Raw genomic sequence first — 7,803 nt, forward strand, 5'->3', positions numbered from 1 at the left:
GGGCAGATAGGTTCAAGGTCCTCGTCGGGCTGGCGGCTCTCATACAAACTGCCCCTCAAAAGCATAGGTCGACGAGACTCACCTGAGACAGACTTCCTGTATTATTTGAAATAAAAGGAGGACTTGTTGTAGCCCGTCTTGCCTGCCGCTTGCTGTTTTAATGGTTCATGATGAAGGGATTGACTCCCGAAACGCGTCGACCTATGCTTTTGAGGGGCAGTTTGTATGAGAGCCGCCAGCCCGACGAGGACCTTGAACCTATCTGCCCGTGAGTGCCGGCCACGAGGGTGTCCCATTTGTTTGATTAATATGTGGCCTCAACCCGGCCACGGCATGGCACCGCTGCGAGACCCTTGCGGAACCGCCCCTGTAACACTTGGCAGGAGTGCGGTATGGGTGGCCTGGAGGTTGCCTTGTGTTACGGCTAAAACGGAACTCACTGGCCCCCTCTTTTAAGAACTTTTGTGCAAAAACCAAACGGCAGACACCCCACTTGGGTTTATAAAATGTATTGATGGACTACATGCCCCAGCATGCAATGAGACTCACCTGAGACAGACTTCCTGTATTATTTGAAATAAAAGGAGGACTTGTTGTAGCCCGTCTTGCCTGCCGCTTGCTGTTTTAATGGTTCATGATGAAGGGATTGACTCCCGAAACGCGTCGACCTATGCTTTTGAGGGGCAGTTTGTATGAGAGCCGCCAGCCCGACGAGGACCTTGAACCTATCTGCCCGTGAGTGCCGGCCACGAGGGTGTCCCATTTGTTTGATTAATATGTGGCCTCAACCCGGCCACGGCATGGCACCGCTGCGAGACCCTTGCGGAACCGCCCCTGTAACACTTGGCAGGAGTGCGGTATGGGTGGCCTGGAGGTTGCCTTGTGTTACGGCTAAAACGGAACTCACTGGCCCCCTCTTTTAAGAACTTTTGTGCAAAAACCAAACGGCAGACACCCCACTTGGGTTTATAAAATGTATTGATGGACTACATGCCCCAGCATGCAATGAGACTCACCTGAGACAGACTTCCTGTATTATTTGAAATAAAAGGAGGACTTGTTGTAGCCCGTCTTGCCTGCCGCTTGCTGTTTTAATGGTTCATGATGAAGGGATTGACTCCCGAAACGCGTCGACCTATGCTTTTGAGGGGCAGTTTGTATGAGAGCCGCCAGCCCGACGAGGACCTTGAACCTATCTGCCCGTGAGTGCCGGCCACGAGGGTGTCCCATTTGTTTGATTAATATGTGGCCTCAACCCGGCCACGGCATGGCACCGCTGCGAGACCCTTGCGGAACCGCCCCTGTAACACTTGGCAGGAGTGCGGTATGGGTGGCCTGGAGGTTGCCTTGTGTTACGGCTAAAACGGAACTCACTGGCCCCCTCTTTTAAGAACTTTTGTGCAAAAACCAAACGGCAGACACCCCACTTGGGTTTATAAAATGTATTGATGGACTACATGCCCCAGCATGCAATGAGACTCACCTGAGACAGACTTCCTGTATTATTTGAAATAAAAGGAGGACTTGTTGTAGCCCGTCTTGCCTGCCGCTTGCTGTTTTAATGGTTCATGATGAAGGGATTGACTCCCGAAACGCGTCGACCTATGCTTTTGAGGGGCAGTTTGTATGAGAGCCGCCAGCCCGACGAGGACCTTGAACCTATCTGCCCGTGAGTGCCGGCCACGAGGGTGTCCCATTTGTTTGATATATATATATATATATATATATATATATATATATATATATATATATATATATATATATTCACAGAAAAAAAACATTGGTTTCAGGGGTGTTATAGTTAGCTGCCCATTTCACTCATACAAAACCATAGAAATTCCTCCGTTATAGTTAGTTCTGCTAAATATAACTCACGACATTGACACATCAGCAGTCATCTTAGTTGGCTATGCAGTCATCCTACTCACTCATGAAAATAATGTATCGCACTTAAATTTACTCACTTACACAATTATCCAACAACACCTCATTTATTCAAACACATAGTAACTCATCGTTAATATGTTAAAAAAGCACCATTACAATTATACACTCATTCATATAGTTACTCTCACAATCACTGACTCTTACACATACTTATTTATATACACCAACTCTCACATACAATGCCTTTTATTTTTTTACTTTGTTGAAGATGTACAACTATAACATATATTCGCTCACCAACACACAAATAAATACACTCAGTCACCCAAACAACTGTTTCCACAAGCACTCTTAAACCCATACACCTAGTCAATCAACCATTCACACATCTATGCATAGAGTTACACACACCCCATCCAACCACACACAAACTCAGTGTCCCATACAAATACTCACCCAACTAATCAATAACTAATATACACACTCATGTAGTTAGTGACCAACTGATGCAGCATGTTATACATCAACCGAGACAGTGCTGCACACATTCACATAGTTTAGTTACTAATCCATGTATTAAGTGAGACACTTTTAATTACTCACTTAAAAAGACAGTCAGACAGCTACTAAATCCTCCACCCATGGATGACAGGGTGGTGAGCTGCAGCGAGGTTATACAATCCCTGATGGGCGGAACAGCATTGAGTGCACTCTCAAGCGCAAGGGCATTTGAACAAATATATATATATATATATATATATATCATCCACCAAGGTGCCCAAAAGCATTGGGAGAGCACTCCCAGCGTTCTCGCCTTTCAGCTTTAGAATGCAGCTCGCCTTTCAAACTCCAAATAAAACATACAATGCCAACGCGTTTCAAGGCTCAGGGCCTCTTCTTCATGGGCTGCTGATAAAAAACGCATCACAGGCTCTTATCATTTCCGGTGTTATTTATTTCAAATTCAAACCCTCAGTGGGCGTTGCCAAGTGCAGACATCTGAAATGCATGATGGGACATATAGTTCCATGTCCTTTAGTAGGTTGATGAGCATTTAATTAATTAAGCTTTTTCAAGTCCTTAGTAGGATTTTGCAGTGTAGAAAAACGGGCTAATTATGCATGTGGAACGCTGCGCTGTCACGGTTCTGAACATTTCAAAGCCTCAGCCTCACTTGCAGTGATGGTGCTCTTCCCCACGGCTAGACTGCCGTGTTGATTAATCATCCACCAAGGTGCCCAAAAGCATTGGGAGAGCACTCCCAGAGTTCTCGCCTTTCAGCTTGAGAATGGAGCTCGCCTTTCAAACTCCAAATAAAACATACAATGCCAACGCGTTTCAAGGCTCAAGGCCTCTTCTTCATGGGCTGCTGATAAAAAACGCATCACAGGCTCACATCATTTCCGGTGTTATTTATTTCAAATTCAAACCCTCAGTGGGCGTTGCCAAGTGCAGACATCTGAAATGCATGATGGGACATATAGTTCCATGTTCTTTAATAGGTTGATGCGCATTTAATTAATTAAGCTTGTGGGGAGGAGCAGCATCGCCGGCTGGAGGAGAAATACAGACACCTGCTGGGCGAGGCTGTTGTTTTGCACTAAATCAAGACATTATCAGCACAGTGCCTTATATGCCAATTTAAGCCTGCTAAAATGCTCTGTCCTACTAAAGGAGATGAAATTGCCGAAAATATACAAAGGAACATTTGAACTTACTTCAAGTGGTTAATGATGCTCGCACTTAGGACTCTATGTCCCAGCACACATCAGGATTTGCACTGAGCATACCCCCACTGGGGGGCAGTGACGAAAACCAATAAAGTTGCAAAAGTAAATGGATGCGAGGCTCAGGTGTTTCATTTGGTGGCAGCCTATGAAGAAGGGGTTTTTCCTTGAAACGCGTTGGCGAAGATAATTGCAAAGGAGCAGGAAAGCAGGCTGCATTAGGGAGCCGTATGGCAAGGCTCTGTCGAGTGACCTCCCAATGCTGAAGGGCACTTTTATTTCAATAAATATATATATATATATATTATCTACTGGCGGTCGCCAGTAGATAGTTATAGTTAGGACAGTGTTTCCGTAGGAAATCTGAAAATTCTATTTTGAATAACTTTGGCGCCGGTTGACGAATCCTCGCGAAATTTTCAAAACTATTGGGGCGCTCCGCTCAGCTCCTACCCTGAAAGTCTCGGGGTGATTCGTCAAGTGGGGGCCGAGAAAAATGGGGGGTCCCAAAACGTGTTTTCCCCATGCATTTTTCCATAGGACCTTTAGTCGAAGGTACAGCCCGAACGGCTGAACAGAATTACTTGAAATTTGGCAGAGAGGTAGTCCTCAGGTCAGGGAAGTGCCTTTTGCAGGTCTGGTTGTCAATCTGTTCAGTAGTTCCTGAGAAAATAGCATTTAAAAGCATATAAATATCTATAAGCGCGTACCGTGCGCGCACCGTGCGAGCACCCTAACGTGCGCAAGCGTAATTCTGATTGGTGGTTACATGTTAGTCAACGTTCGAATCGGTCGAAATCAGGAAGTGTCGGCCGCCATTTTGTTTGTTTTCAGTGCGAGAGTGAAAAAGGAAGGTGGCGAACGTGAAAGGGGGGAGTGATCCTATCATCGGCCCTTTGCTTCCTCAGCGAGCTTTGATAACTTACAGCAGGGCCCCCACTATGAGAGATGCCTTGGTTAATACAAACCCAGAGATGATAGAAAAAACTTCTTGGTTGCAACTCAATAGTGGTTTTTATAAATGCAAGACCTGTAAAGCTTGTGCCCATGGTACTAACACTAAAACATTTATGGACCCCTTTAGCAACAGACAACACAAAATCAGTAAATTGTTGACATGCAAAACCGAATATGCGGTCTACGTCCTCACCTGTCCATGCAATCTCAGTTATGTAGGCAGCACGAAATTAGCTGTACATAAGCGTATACTGCAACATTTACACGCAATCTCGAATCAGGATAACACCTACCCTGTTGCCAGACACTTCAGAGAAGCCCACAAAAGTGACATCAGGGGACTCAGTTATTATGTCATTGACACCATTGCGCCCAGCAGGAGGGGAGGGGACAGAGAGTCTAGCCTGCGTAGACTGGAGACACGCTATATTTTACAACTGAATACTAAGTCCCCATCTGGTCTCAATATAACAGCGGACCTACACAGATGTCTGGGCTAATTATATGTCCATAATACTGTATAAGTTACATTATGTGAAGAATAGCAATATGAGGACCATGATTGCACTCCTTACAAGATTTTATCCAAAGTTGTGTTAATAGGGAATAGGATCAGATGTATATATAGCAATTTATAATCTTTTAGACATTGGTCTTAATCTATTTAATCTTCTCTTTTATGGTTGTTTATTTGTTATTTATTATACTATTTATTACAGATAAATTGTACTGTATGTTAGAAGTTTGCACATTTGCACATCTGTATCCACCCTTACACTCTTGATTAGATCTTGGGGTATATTATGATGACTCCGCTTTCAGCAGCCTAGCAATATACCATATTTTACACCATTATGAGAATTAGTGACCCCCTGCCCAGCTCTGACTCCTGTGACTTTATTGAATTCATGAATATGAGTGAAATAATATTGTCTTTAAGTCATTTAGATTCTAAGTGATGCACTAGAATATAAGATTCTTTAGGTTATGCATATTTCTGATATTTCTTGTTTTTTAAATCATCAATGGAAGCACTAGTACACTTTAAAACTGCACGGTAATTCTTTGTCTCATCAAATAAGGGGAGTAGTACTTTTTTCCACTAGTCATTGAGATCATGCTGTGTATATGGCCATATTGATGGTAGCATTATTAATCAGCATCAATTGGTGGTTATACATATTGTTATTTCTATAATTACTCTATGTTGAACAAATGGGCATTTACGCCATTATTACATTTCAGCATTGAACATGCCACAACACTGTGAAATGTACTATGTGGGACCATCTTTGTATCTATGTGGTCTAACTTCGTTTGTTGTGACAGTATTTCTTCAGTGGCAATGAAATCTTCCCCCCACGTGATGTTATTGGTAATCTGCACTGGCACTTTAAAAATCCGGCACTTGGTTTAAGACGCTGTCATGTGAGCACGGCTCTGAGGAGCCGAAACGTTATGGCCGTCGCTCTGGGCAAATAAAATTGATTTTGCACTATAACTTGGTTCGTGTACCTACTTTGTGAGTCCGGAGGATTACCGAGGCTGGCGAATGCGGTAACCAGGATATATATATATATCCATTTCCAAACCACAATGAAGTATGCTCTCAGTAAAGGAAGACGAAACCCTCAATGAAATGTGCAGGTCAGGTTTAATTCACACAACGCGTTTCGGCACGCAGCCTTGTTCACGTGTGAAAACAAATGAAACCAACAGTCTTACATCTCATAATGGTCAAATGAAAATGGACAGCAAAATAGGACTAACTCCGCCAAACAGACCTAGACACAGCCGTAATCGGCGGCCATCTTAAGCTGTACATGAACCTAAATGGGTAAATAAGTAACCACAGTAAGTATAATGTCATGGAACTGGGCAGAGAAGAGAAGTAGAATAATTCCTACTAAGTAAATCCCAAGGTACATTTGTATGCAATTGTAAAATGCAAATTGCGTTGCAAAAATATGCTACTGTCCATATCAGAAGGTGCAAAGTAGTGATTAAATGGTGACACGATGTTATAGCAAGTGCATGAATCCAAAATAAATGTAAGCCTGTCCGCCTACTAATGATTAACACAAGACCAAGTGGGAATGGGATGTGAATGCAGAAAACGTATTACCGTATATGTTCTGCATTAAATTTCACTAAAATAGAAGTGAAGGAGGCAGGATCTATGGAGCAGTCCGTGAGATAATCTTGCCCAAGTGGGCAACGAACTTAACTATGGTAATGTTGGATTCACATTATAAAAATATCAAAAAAATCACTGAGAGTAACAAATAAGAAAGCTGTAGGTTAAGGATACAAGTTGTGAGACTCATGGATAGTGCAGGTGAAATCAAAGGGAAAAGGGTAGGATGCCCGTGCAGGTGCTGTCAAGTGATGGGGCCCCTTCCTTCTCTCCTGTAAGAGATACAGATAAAATCTGGATTAAAAACATGAACAGTGGAATGAAAACTTCATTCTAACGAGGAGGCTGACAGAAGAAGAGATAGCAGCAAAAAATGTATATACACAAAATTAAGAAGTAGTTAAATCACATACAGCATACAATTCATACATCAGATACAATAACATTTCAAACATTAGCAGTCAGTTTTGAGATGTATTGACATTTCCTCATCCATGTTAAGACCTCCAGGGGTCTTTGTTTGGAACTCTATAATGTACCTGGATTCTTTTTGTCTTAGGGCCAATACCCTATCCCCCCCACGAGGGTTCTTAGGTATGTGTTCCAGAATTAGGTAACTCATTTCTCCTACATTAGAGTAATGACGATCATAGAAATGGCGCGCTACGGGATATTTAGGATCATTATTAGTGATCGCCCTTTGATGTTCCAATATCCTCTTTTTGGCTGCACAAGTAGTACTGCCAATGTACCAAAGATTGCATGTACACATAATGGCATAAATCACGAAATTGGTGCTGCATGTTAGAAATTGAAAGATCTTTTTAGTCACCCCTCGGTATTCTAATGATGCTTTGTATTTGCTGCATTTACAGGCTTTGCAGTGGCCACATGGGTAGAAGCCTATCAATCCATGATCTGTAGAGGTGGGGAAATTCGTGATATCATTTCTGACCACCCAATCACGAATGTTCTTATCTCTTCTATACGTGATAACGGGTCTGTCAGTAATGAGATCTCCTAGTGTGTTGTCTGCCTTGAGAATATCCCAGTGTTTGGAAACTATGTGCTTAATTTTGTGAGAGTCTGTGTTGT

The 7,803-nt window shown here is 42.8% G+C and overlaps 1 long non-coding RNA gene across 1 annotated transcript in view; it reads right to left on the reverse strand.

Annotated features, from left to right (window-relative positions):
* Nucleotides 1–6,975, reverse strand: part of LOC146863357 (uncharacterized) — a 36,718-nt gene extending 29,743 nt beyond the window's left edge. Inside the window, exon 1 of the long non-coding RNA XR_014978599.1 lies at nucleotides 6,883–6,975. This is a non-coding gene — a long non-coding RNA (uncharacterized LOC146863357). The remainder of the gene's footprint in view (nucleotides 1–6,882) is intronic.
* Between the last annotated feature and the right edge of the window lie 828 nt (nucleotides 6,976–7,803).

This window comes from Triturus cristatus, chromosome 2_2 (genome assembly GCF_964204655.1).
Source record: "Triturus cristatus chromosome 2_2, aTriCri1.1, whole genome shotgun sequence".
Classification (NCBI taxonomy): Eukaryota; Metazoa; Chordata; class Amphibia; order Caudata; family Salamandridae; genus Triturus; species Triturus cristatus.